Raw genomic sequence first — 13,203 nt, forward strand, 5'->3', positions numbered from 1 at the left:
AAGTGTGCTTTTTGGCCTGGCATCAAAAAATAGAACAAAGATGAGTACTTTGCAGGCCTGGGCATACGTGTAATTGTTTAATTAAACATGCTTGTAATTTTTTTGCGTAATGTCTGTATTCCTCATTAGACTTCAAACTTCATAAAGGAGTCTATTGTTTATTTTTCCTTGAGGTATCCCCAGGGTCTAGAACAATGACCACCATGGAGTTGGCACTTATAAAAAGTTGTTCACTGGCTGACTGCTTTTCTGGGTTTTTGTCTCCTTTGATTTAATGTTTCTGGAGGACTGTGCTATCCTTTATGTTATAATGAAAAGTCTTCTTTCCTTGTATAAATATGACATAGCTCTTCTTTTAGTGCTATTATTCCAGAGGCAGGGCGGTGAGTGAAGGAGAAAGTTGGCAGGTGGCCGCTCTGGAGTCTAAATTACCTCATTGTGCTGTCTGCAGCAGACCAATTATTGTCAAATCTCTAATATCTGGTTCTACTTGTTTCATGTTGACATACCCATAGACTTTTTCCAGCAGGCTTTATTTGGGAAATTCCTTACATCATATTTATGAAAATTCAAAACTGATCATTTTTGCTCCTGAAACATGTGAATATGATTTAGTACATGGCTCTTAGCCAGAGATTATTTTGCTCCCCACAGGCCTTTGGCACTATCTGGAGATATTTTGGGTGGTTGTAAGTGGGGGATGCTGCTGGCATCTAGCAGGTGGAGGCCAGAGATGCTGCTGAGCATCCTCCAATGCACAGGGCAGCCTCCACAACAACAAACTATCTGGCCCAAAATGTCAATAATGCTGAGGTGGAAATATCACGATAGAATTTAAAATGTATTTTTATTCATTCTTCTATTAAAGAAATATAGTGGAGAAAGCATCAGTTTGGAAATACACAAGATTTATTTGACTTTAAATCTTGATTTTTCTCTGCACCAGCTGTATAATCTTAGGGAAGAAATTGCATTAGAAGTTGTCAAAGACTTCAATTTCTCACCTGTAACAGAGAATTAAATCCTGCTTTACTGTATTGTTATGAGGGTTGCAAGAGTTAACCAATGTAAGGTTCCTGACACGTGGCTGCCACTTAATATCTAAAGAAAGCATATATGTTTAAATGCATTTATACTACAAGATTCTACCCCAGAAGCACTTCTTTAGCTTTTTAATTACTTTTTACTCTTAAGGAATAGGAATCTGGAAAACCAAATAAAATGCACATTTCCCAGAGCAAACTTTTCATTAATGGTATCTAACAAGACCTTAGTCTACATAGTCTGATTTATTTTAAGGACTTTAATTGGAGTCAACACATTCTTGAAAGCAATAATTTTATGAGAATCAGAGTAAGAAGATATTAAAATATGCAAACATGGAGATAATAAAAACAAATGTTTGAAACTGGGATATATCAATGCCATAGTTTGAGACACTTTGTTTGTTCTTTTTGCGATGGAGTTTGGCTGTTGTTGCCCAGGCTGGAGTGCAATGGCATGATCTCAGCTCACTGCAACATCTGCCTCCTGGGTTCAAGTGATTCTTATGCCTCAGCCTCCCCAGTAGCTGGGATTGCAGGCATGCGCCACCACGCCTGACTAATTTTGTATTTTTAGTAGAGATGATGTTTCTCCATGTTGGTCAGGCTGGTCTCGAACTCCCAACCTCAGGTGATCCACCTGCCTCAGCCTCCCAAAGTGCTGGGATTACAGGCATGAGCATTAAATGTTAAGAAATTATGTAGCAATTAGATTCAGGCTGAACAAAAAAATCCCTCAAAACATTCACCTTTAGTTTTAAAAGATTATCTTAGCAATACAAAAATGTTCATTTAGGTATACCACAAATTAATTGGGTTTTTTGCTCTTTCTATGGCTTGCCCAAGTGAACATATTTGTAAAAATTTTTTTTTCTAACAATTGAAGTAATGCTAGTTCATTCTAGAAAAACTTGGAAGATACAAAAGAGTAAAAAGAAGAAAATAATAAAAATGACCTTCTAATCCAATAATGTAGAGACAGACACTTAAAATTTCAGCAAATTTCCCTTCTTGTGGTCACTAATAAATATTCCTGGGGGCTGGGGCTACTGCTTCAGATTTATATCAGACTGAGTAAACTCATCGGGTCTATTATAGAGCTTTGCACCCTATCTAGCACAGTTTGGGAATACCTTTCCTGCAAAAATATTTGTTGGCTGATAAAATGGGCCCTCAATTCAATATATGTATTAGGCTATAAAATTATATGAAAATAGTGTATTATCAAAGACTTAAAATCATGTTAGCTTTAATAACTGCTTATATGTTAGATTGTATCATATGAAATTGCCTATGTATAACAATTTTTTTTTTTACCAAGGGGACAATTTGATTGCAGCCTCTATTCTATCACAAGCTTTTTGAGCACTGCAGGTGAATTTGTTTCTCTTTTATACCACCTGCAAAGCTTGGGTGAGAACTCTGTAGAAGGAAATGCTTAAACATTGCATCATGAATCCATGTGTGTGCTGCAAAGCACTCCCAAAACCTTTACAAGAAGCCAATAATTCCACAAGATCTTTTGTGTAATTTTATTATCTTGCCTTACATCTAAAAATAGCTATGTTTCTACATTGCTGGTCAAATAATGTAGCCATTGTGGAAAACAGTTTGGCAGTTCTTCATAAATTACACATAGAATTACCATATGAGCCAACAATTTCACTCCTGCATGTATACCCAAAAGAATTAAAAACAGGTATTCAAACAAATACTGTACCCAAAATGTTCACAGCAATATTCACAATAGTCAACAGGTGGAAATAACCCAAATGTCTATCAAATGATGAATGAATCAACAAAATGTGGTATATCCATACAAGAATATTATTCAGACATAAAAATGAATGACGTGTTGATACATGGAGGAACCTTGGAAACACTATGCTAAATGAAAGGAGCTGGACATGAAAGGGTACCCATTGTATGATTCCATTTATATAAAATATCAAAAATAGGCAAATCCATAGAGAAATAAAGGAGCTTAGTGGTTGCCAGAGGCTGAGGGGTAGGTAGGTATGGAAAGTTATTGTTTAATAGGTCCAGAGTTTCCTTTTAGGATGATTAAAGTGTTCTGGAACTAGGTAGTGTGGTGGTTGCACAGTATTTTGAATGGTAAATTTTATGTGTGTTTACCACAACGGAAAACAGAACCAAATAAACCCATGTTTTATTACCGAATTTAATCAGGATTCTTTTGTTTGCAAGGGATGGAATCAGACCACTTTGGTTTTTAGAAGGAGGGTGAGGAGAAGATTCATTATCTCACAAAAATTGGGAAGCCCAGGGGTAGGGTTGACCTTAGGGATTGATTTCAGGAACTCAGACAATGTTGTCAAGATATTCTGTCTCTCCATCCCCACACCTTTCCCTCTCTCTCTTCATGTCTCTCCCCCTCATTCTGTCGCTGCTCTCCTCTATATACTGGCCTGATTTTCGCCTATTACAGGTACCCTTTCACTGTGTGGCAGGAGAAGAAGGCAGCAGACAGCCTCTTACAGATCCAGGCTTCCATCACCGGCTGAGGGACCCCAGATGAAAGGCGTACGAAACTGGCAAGGCAGTATTGGGTAGTGGGAAGAAAAAAGACCTCCCAACACTTCTACTTGACCAGATGCGTGATTTTGAGCAAGCTACTGAATCTCTTTGAACTTCATCTCTAAAATGGAGATAATCATAGCATCTACCTCCTGGTGTTGTCATGATGGTTAAATGAGTTAATATATGAAAATTGCTTCGAACTGGGGCTGGCACATAGTGCTTTATAAGTGTTCGCTATTTTAATTATTACTGTCATTGTCATTATCATTATCATAGCATATGTTAGTAAAATCCAGGGGAATGACTTAATTGGCTGGTGAACTCCCCTGTTGCCAGGGTGCTGGGATTGGCAGGCTTACCAGAGACAGTTCTTACAAAAAATGAAGTTGGTTATCAGAAAAACAGAGTAAGGGAGAAGGGCAGAAATAAACAGGAACTGGCTACACTTTAGCCTACCACTGTTACAGAGTTTCAAAATCCCCACTCTCTCTAATATAAAGACATATACACATATAGTTGAAGTTAGTGCTTGTTTCTTCAGTTGTTTGTTTGTTTCTGAGACAGGGTCTTGCTCTGTCTCCCAGGCTGGAGTGCAGTAGCATGATCGTAGCTCACTGCAGCCTTGAACTCCTGGGCTCAAGTGATCCTCCCTCCTCAGCCTCCTGAGTAGCCTGGATTACAATCACACACCACATGTCTGGCTAATTTTAAAAAAAATAAAAAATTGTAGGCTGGGCACAGTGGCTCATGCCTATAATCCCAGCACTTTGGGAGACCAAGTCAGGTGGACCACCTGAGGTCAGGAGTTTGAGACCAACCTCACCAATATGGTAAAATCCCACCTCTACTAAAAAAAAAAAAAAAAAAAAAATACAAAAATTAGCTAGGCGTGGTGGCGTGCGCTTGTAGTCCCAGCTACTAGAGAGACTGAGACAGAAGAATTGCTTGATCCCAGGAGGTGGAGGTTGCAGTGAACCGAGATTGTGCCACTGCACTACAGCCTGAGTGGCGGAGTGAGACTCTGTCTGGAAAAAAAAAAAAAAAAAAAAAAATAGAGATGGGGTCTCACTTGGTCGCCCAGCCTGGTTTTGAACTCCTGCTTCAAGTTATCCTCCCACCTCAGCCTCCCAAAGTGCTAGGGTTACAGATATAAGCCACTGCACCTAGCCTAATTTTAAAAAATTTTTAAATTTTTTGTAGAGATGAGGTCTTGCTATTGCTCGGGCCAGTCTTGAACTCCAGGCCTCAAGAAGTCCTCCCAACACGGCCTCCCAAAATGCTGAGATGATGGGCATGAGCCACAGTGCCCAGCCCAAGCACTGTTTTAAGTCATTTATGTTTATGATGTCATTTGTTCTTCTGAAGACCCTGTAAGATAAAATATTACTATCATTACAAATGAGGCAACTGCAGTACAGCGAGATTAAAGAGCTTGCCCAACGTTGCTCTGTTGGGCTGTGATTTCAGGCAGTCTGTCTCCAGAACTTGAATTCTCAACCATTCAGCTCTGTTGCCTTCTCCTTAACGGCAGGTAAAAAATCAAGTTAATGAAAAGGTAAGGAAAAATGTCACCAGTTTGCACAGGTGACATCTGTATTGGCTGAAAACAACAATAGGACTGTTGTTTTAAGAGTACAAGTATCAACTATGTAACCGATTCTGTCTTAAAGCCAATGAAATAAAACCATGAAATAAAGGTTTGTTTGCAGCTCCATTATAAAGAATAAATGTTTGTCAGCTTGAATAAATAGTTACACTTTCCTGAGTTTAAATTCCTCGGTGCCACTGAAAACTTCTAGAGACTTGAAGGCAGGAGTCTTTTAAGACACGCAAGACTCACAATTCTCACATATTTCTGATCTTCAAGTAGGCATCTTTTACTAACAGGCTTAACCCAGGGACTTCAGGTTAAGCAAACAGGTCATTTGCTTTGACAATGGAAGGGTAAACATGACCCGGTGGCAAGAATGAGTTAATTGTCTTCCATTGCTGATTCTTGCTCAAAGCACCTCTCTGGGTTGCAGGACAAGGCAAGTGCCACAGCTGGCAGTGAAATCAAGTGAAATTTGCTTGTTTTGGCCAAACATCCCATCCTACTGAATAAAGACAGAGACAAAAAAAAAAAAAAAAAAAAAAACCAAAACTTTAAATAAGCAAATAAGAAGAATGCAGAGGACTAGACTCATACCCTGCATGTGACAAAAGAGAGGCTCTGCTTTATTTTTTGAGCACTGAGATAGATTGAAGTCAAGCATATTTATTTAATAATAGAATAAGAAGAAACAGCTGTGGAAAATATTTAGCAGATGATACATAGAGAATCGCACACACAGACAAGACATAGTTACAGCCTAGACAGAAGAATGGTGCCAGGGTAGCAGAGGGCTTTTCTTTTCATAAGTTTTATTTTCCTGAAATTAAAACCAAAAACCTTTGTGATTTAAATAATAGAGTTTATAAATGCCGTTTATTATAAAGATTCAAATAGCACAGAGGTATAACACCTTTCACTTCTGAGTACCTATTATGTGCCAAGTAATATTCTCAGTATATGAATTGATTCATTTATCTGAATTCTGTGGAGGAAGTTATTCTGACCAAGCCTGTTTTAGCAGATGAGAAGTTGAGGCCCAGAGCTGGGAAGTATCTTGCAAAGATGACCCAGCTTCTAAACTGGACCTGGGCAGGTAGATTCCAAAGCTTATGGTCAAAACAACTGCTATAAATCTCTGAAGTCTAGAGAAGTTGTTTAAAGAAGAAAGGAGAAGGCCGCAGTTCTGCTCCATGCCCTGTCCGCCACCACACCTCCAATCTCATCACAGCCAGAGGTAAGGAGACCAACATGTCTCTATTTTCCTGAGACCTTCCCAATTTTAAAACTGAAGGTCTTGGGCCAGGTGTGGTGGCTCACGCCTGTAATCCCAACGCTTTGGGAGGCCGAGGCAAGTGGATCACTTGAGGTCAGGAGTTCAAGACCAGCTTGGCCAATATGGTGAAACCCCATCTCCACTAAAAATACAAAAATTAGCTGGGTGTGGTGGTGGGTCCTGTAGTTCCAGCTACTTGGGAGGCTGAGGCAGGAGAGTCACTTGAACCCAGGAGGCAGAGGTTGCAGTAAGCTGAGATCGCACCACTGCACTCCAGCCTGGGCAACAGCGCAAGATTCTGTCTCTAAATAAAAATAAATAAATAAATAAAACAAAACTGAAAGTCTTGTTTTTCAGGAATCCCCCAGTCCTGAGCAAACAGGATGGTTTTTCACCTTACCCAGAGGCATATCACAGACAGCAGTTTATTTTGTATCTCTTCCATGAATATATAAGTGTACTTTCAAAACTTTGTTGTGACACGTACACACACACACACACACACACACACACACAAATGTTCCTCTGTGAGCTGTTTTTCTCATGTCTCAATGTATTAGGCAACCCTTTCCCTTTCCTTTCTTTTAAGGTGTCAATCAAAAAGAACTGCATATTGCTTTCATTTTATGGAGGTACACTCACTCAAAGAGCCACCCTCTCTGGTGCTCTGTAAGAGTGAAAAAAAATGTACTATAAATGAAGAGGAATAATGGTGCTATCTGAGCAAGAAAATAATAATTCAAGGATAAAATTAGGGAGAGATAGAATGATAATTTTTAAATCTCCAAGAAGCAGTAACAAAAAAAGTAAAGGTGCTTTAGACAAATAATGAGCATAATTTTATTTTCAGAGAAAGGAAGGTCTCCGTGGATGAAAGTCAGGGGGTGAGGAATCAAGTTCTGGTTTCCCCTTGGTGAGCTATGGAACCATGAATGAAATGCTCCATCTCAGTTTCCATATCTGTAAAATGGGAATGGTAAATCCTGCCTAGCAAACTGGAGAGAACGCATGTGAGGATCTGGCAAGTAGAAAGCACTTCGATGCATTGTACAAATATAAGGCATTATTATTAGTAGCCTAAAGAATTTGTCAAAAGCTTTCATTGTGATCACTGAAGTCTGGTTCAAAAGAAAACATCACAGAGGGAATAAAAGTGTCTAAGTTGGTGATCTTCACACTGGAGCATGTGGAAGATATACCCAGGGAGACTGTTAAAAATAAAAACCTGGAGGTCTACTGCAGACTTCTTGCATTTGATTCTCCAAGAGTGGAACCTGTGCTTTTGTCACTGTAATGAGTTCACCCAGGGGATTCTGGTGCAACCATCCAGCTTTGTGAACTAAGGGTCAGGGCACCACCTAACAGGGGGTACCATTCACTTGCTCAACTATGCAGATAGCAGCAGCAGGGGTGTGCAGCACCCAGCCTAGAGGGAAGCCTGGCCCCGTGACAATCAAGCCCCATTGAAAACTGTCAGAAAGACCCCTTGACCCTTTGCTAATAACGGAGAAAAGGCCATGAACTTCTGCTGACCACCTGCTGTGTATTAGAGCATTTCACATTATCTTTTTCAGATTTATGTTTTGGAGGTAAAATTCATGTAAAATAAAATTAACCATTTTAAAGTCTACAATTTGGTGGCATTTAGTGCTTTTACAATGTTGTGCAACCATCACCTCTCTCTCGTTCCACACATATGTTACCTTTATTTAAACCTCACAAAATTTTGAGAGATTAAATATCTGTTAGATGCATTTTCAGTTGACAAAAGGAAGGCTAGAAGAGCTTTAGCAATTTTTCCATGATTGGACTATCAGTAACAGTTGGAGTTGGGATTCAAATCCATGCCAACTATCCAAAACACTTTCAAATACACGAGTGATAGGAGGAACCCCCAGGATTCCGTATTTTCAATGAAAATATTGAAACAATCTAGAACATTGTCACTTTAATTTCATAATGTTACTCTAAATAAATTCAGTAGGTCTAATGCTGTACCTCTCACCACCTTTTCCCATTCCCTCCCTTTCGTAAGGCAAGTTCTACATGGGTGCCCAATCACAAGTTTAAATTTAACCACAAGGTAAATCAACAACTTTTCCCTGACGTACAACCTCAGGAAAGTAAAGAGAACATAAAGAATTTTCCCCGACTGTAGGTTTACCCATAGAGAACAACATATGATAGGATGTCTTCTGTCTTGGGACCCGTAAGACCCAAGTGTATTAAATCCTGGTCTGCCAACAGCAGTGAAGCAAACACACTTTTAGATAGGGCAGCCATGTCATATCACCCAACTGACACATTCTCAAAAGGATACTTGGACTGGACATCAAAACCACAGGCTAACGTAGGGCTGTCCAAGACAAATGAGGGCATATGCTCACTTTACTTTTAGAGCCTCTTACTGGGAGGCTGAAAGGCCATCACTCCTCAGCAACATACAAAAGCAAGAGAGGAACAAGCAAAGCATATTGAGAAATAAATACTTAAACAGTTAAAGTCAACTAGCAAAACCCAAGCCAAGTGAAATAGCTATGAAGATTTAAAGTTAGTCGATTGCAAAACTCACTAGGGGAGTGAGGAGTGAAGAGGAAGAAAGGATGCAAGAAAATACAGACCTGGCCAAACTCAATGAATCTCAAAAACCCGGCACTTATAAAACAAGCAGAAACATAAAACTTCAGTGAGAGCCCGTACCAGACCAATTAAGTCCAACTCAAAAGGCTGTAAAAGAAAATGCATCTTGAAGCTGGAGCAAAATCTAAATGGAAATCAGATGACTTAGGAGAAGAAAAGCCAGCACATGACTCATAAAAATACCCCTTGAAAAGGAAAGTTAGGAAAACAGAGAAACATCCAAATGAAATGAATTCTACTAGTTCCGAGTCTAGTCCAACAGAAGGTTCTTCGTGGCCTGTCAAGTTACAGACACAGGGGGATTTGAGATCCTCTCTGCCATAGCTCCCTCCATTGGGTTGGGGAGGTTAGGCAGATGGCTGGGGTGTGTGTGTGTGTGTGTGTGTGTATGGGTGTGTGTGTGTGTGTGTGTGTGTGTAGCTGAGCAAGATAAATTGGAGCTGCCGCAGGCCGCAGATGAGTTACCTGACTCCCAGTCTCCCTGACTCCCAATTCGCAGTCCATCTGCCTGCCAGGCCCTGGCTGGGCACCCTGCAGCGTAGAGGCTTCCGGTCCGAGTGGGCCTAGAGTAAATACCACCTGCTCCTTGGCTGCAGGTGTTGCAGTAGCTAAGATGAACTGCAGCCCTGAGCAGGGTATGTAATAAGGAAAGAAGGAAGTTTTACTGAGTACAGCAAAACTCTCTAACCATTTTGAAAGAACTCTTGCTTTCTCTGCATAGCAGTGTTCTGCAAGGAGTGTTGTCCTTTATTATTGGATTATGATTTCTTTCCCCATCCCGTCTTGTGTGATGGAGGAGTAAAGGTTTTAAAGGCCTGGATTCAAGGCTTATTTTTTTCCTTGGTGGCTGAGTGACCTTGGGCATATATCTTTTGATCCTAGTTTTCCTCTCTGTAGGTGGAGAAACATATCATTTCTTTTGGTACTCGTGAAGACAGAGATAACCCCTGGGAATTCCCAGAAGATGGTCTAGCACATAGTGTGTGCTCATAATAAATGTTGCTTGTTCCTCATTACCAGAATAGGGAATAAATGGTTAAAGGCACGGAGGACTTAAGTCCTTACTCAAACTCAAACAGTATTTGGGAGCCAAGTCAGAACTAAGATTCAATGCTTTTGCCTTTGCCCCCAGTGTGGATGCTAACCTAGGCTGTTCCGTCTCCCTGCAGCCCACCCTGTGCTCAGTGGCAGCTGTGGTGGACAGTCTCTAGTGTTCAAGTGCCTGAATGCCTCTGCTCTGTGTCTTAGGGCTTTCCCTAAAACTGCAGAAGTCACTCCATTTCCAGCAGGACAGACATGGAAGTGTGGGGTGGGAGGGGGTTCATATACTCCAGAGGCAAACACAACCTATGCAAGTCAGAAGTCAATACAAAAGGCCCCTCTGAAGTTCCCTTACGTGATTGAGCCCCAGTTGCCTAGAGCAGTAACTGGCTTATTCTATACTTGTTATTGGCTTTTATCCCTTTCCTTGTCTTAGTCCTCTCCACTACCTCCTTCTGCTTCCTGGGTCTCAGATAAACCAGCTGCATCCAAGTCTTTATCTTAAGCCCTGCTTTGGGGAAACCCAACTAAGGCACCATTTGTTTACTCTGTCTTATGTAAGGACCCTACATGGTTTTGCTTTTTGCCTCTATTCTTAGGACTGTGAATACCTTACCCAAAGAACGTATAATGGGGGCCATCATTTGTTGAGAAGGAACTATGTGCCAGAAACAGTGCAGAGGAAATAAAGTTAATACAAGTCTAATGTAACAAAAAAAGCTCCTCCTCCTCCTCCTCTTTCTTCGTCTTCTTTCTTCTTTCTTCTTCTTCTTCTTTCTTCTTTCTTCTTCTTCATCTTCTTTCTTCCCTCCTCTTCTTCCTCCTCCTCTTGTTCTTCTTCTACTCCTTCTCCTTCTCCTCCTCCTCCTCCTCCTCCTCCTCCTCCTCCTCCTTCTCCTTCTCCCTCTTCCTCTTCTTCAACAGAGCTTTGCTCTGTCTCCCAGGCTACAGAGCAGTGGTGTGATCTCAGCTCACTGCAACCTCCGCCTCCCAGGTTCAAGTGATTCTTGTGCCTCAGACTCCTGAGTAGCTAAAATTACAGGCATGCTCACCACACCTGGCTAATTTGTGTATTTTTTAGTAGAGACAGGATTTTGCCATGTTGTCCAGGTTGGTCTCGAACTCCTGGCCTCAAGTAATCCACCACCCTCAGACTCCCAAAGTGCTGGGATTACAGGTGTGAGCCACCATGCCTAGCCAACTTTTCTTCTAATGGTGCTGGTGTGAGTTATATCTGTGGAAGGACAAATATATCTACCTCTTCCTTCTTCATACAGAGAGCAAAGGGAGTAGCCAACCAGATCTGAGATTTTAATCATATTAAATAACAGATGAGATGTCATAGGCTCTGTGGCTGCTTTGTTGTGCCAGAGGACAAAGGTCCTGGGTTAGATGGCTTCTTCTAGAACAGAGCCCCTTAATGAGCCTTGGGAGATAAAGAGGTAGGTGCAGTGTTAAGGTGGGGGCTGAAGAGCTAAAAACACAAACCTTTAGGAAGAGGTGATAAGTGACTATAGGAAAGAAAAAGTGACCAAGGTCTGGGAATGTGGCAAGGGAAAGACCCCAGTGGTGACATGTCCAGTGACAAATTTCCACAGGGAAATATCGAATGAGACTTTAAGTACAGGTAGTGTGTTACTCTGTTTGCGTTGCTGTAAAGGAATACCTGAAACTGGGAAATTTATGAAGAAAAGAACTTTATTTGACTCACAGTCCTGCAGGCTGCACAAGAAGCATGGTGCCCGTGTCTGCATCTGGTGAGGACCTCAGGCTGCTTCCACTTATGGCAGAAGGCAAAGGAGAGCTGTCTGTGCGGAGATCACATCACATGGCCAGAGAGGAAGCAAAGCAGAGATGGGGGAAGGTGACAGGCTCTTTTTAATAACCAGCAATCACAGGAACTAACAGAGTGAGAACTCACTCACACCTTCCCCTTCCTGAAGGAGGATATTAGCCTGTGCATGAGATATCTGCCCCCATGACCCAAACACCTTCCACCAGGCTCCATCTCCACTATTGGGGATCAAATTCTCACATGAGGTTTGGAGGGGCAGATGTTCAAACTATAGCAGGGAGGTTGGCTTGATTGATGTCTTGTGCTGGGAGATAATTACCCTCTGCTGCCCCTAACCATTTTTAGGCATGGGCCACAGAATTGTCTTGTGCTAACCAACTCTTTATAGGGATGGATAATGAAATATTCCACATTTCCTTCAACATGGGGCAGAAAAAGATACAGAAGAAACAGGAAATCAGAGAAGCTACTGGAAGAAAAGCAACTCCCCCACTAAAAATACTGAGAGATCCCTGGGTTTCATATATAGAGGGGATGGTGAACTTGAGCCAGAATTTTCTATAAGGCAAAGAGACTCAAAGAGCTGAATTTTAGGGTTTGGGGAACACCAAATGATTGTATTACAAATTCATTATCCCATTTAATTCTCAGTGAGGATGATGAGGCTCAGGGGAATTAAAGCAACTGGTCTGAGGTGTCAAAGGTGGAATTTGAACTCAGCTCTGACTTCAGAGCCTCACATTATAGGCGTGCTCCAATTGGCTGTGTTAGACTAGAAAATGATTCAGTTCTCACTCAGATATACCCATTCCATTTCAGACCAGGCTTTTTAAATCCCTGGTTTAAAATGGTTTTCACATGGGCTAAAAATATAAGATAAAGGACTTGAAGATTCATCAAATTTGTTCTTCCCTCTTTTACCCTCTAATCATCAGAGAAGAATTTAGTCTTCCTTCCACATTTTATTCATCTTCACAATCTTGAATGGGTCACATACATGCACACACATACAGAATCTACTGGGAAAGTGAAAACTGACATCGTGTATATGCCACTGCATTTTTGTTACTGATCAAGTACAGAAGGAAATGTTTGGTTGGGTGCTTGGGACTTCTGTATAGGAACCAGAGATCAGGTTGTTGGAATGATACCCATTCTAGCATTTGAATTGTGTCAGAAAAGAACAACATGGCCTGTGGTCTTCCATGCATATGTTCAGCACAATAAAAAATATCTTTAAGGTTTCCAACTATTTCATATCACGTTATAGGAGAAA

This window comes from Macaca nemestrina, chromosome 2 (genome assembly GCF_043159975.1).
Source record: "Macaca nemestrina isolate mMacNem1 chromosome 2, mMacNem.hap1, whole genome shotgun sequence".
Taxonomy (NCBI): domain Eukaryota; kingdom Metazoa; phylum Chordata; class Mammalia; order Primates; family Cercopithecidae; genus Macaca; species Macaca nemestrina.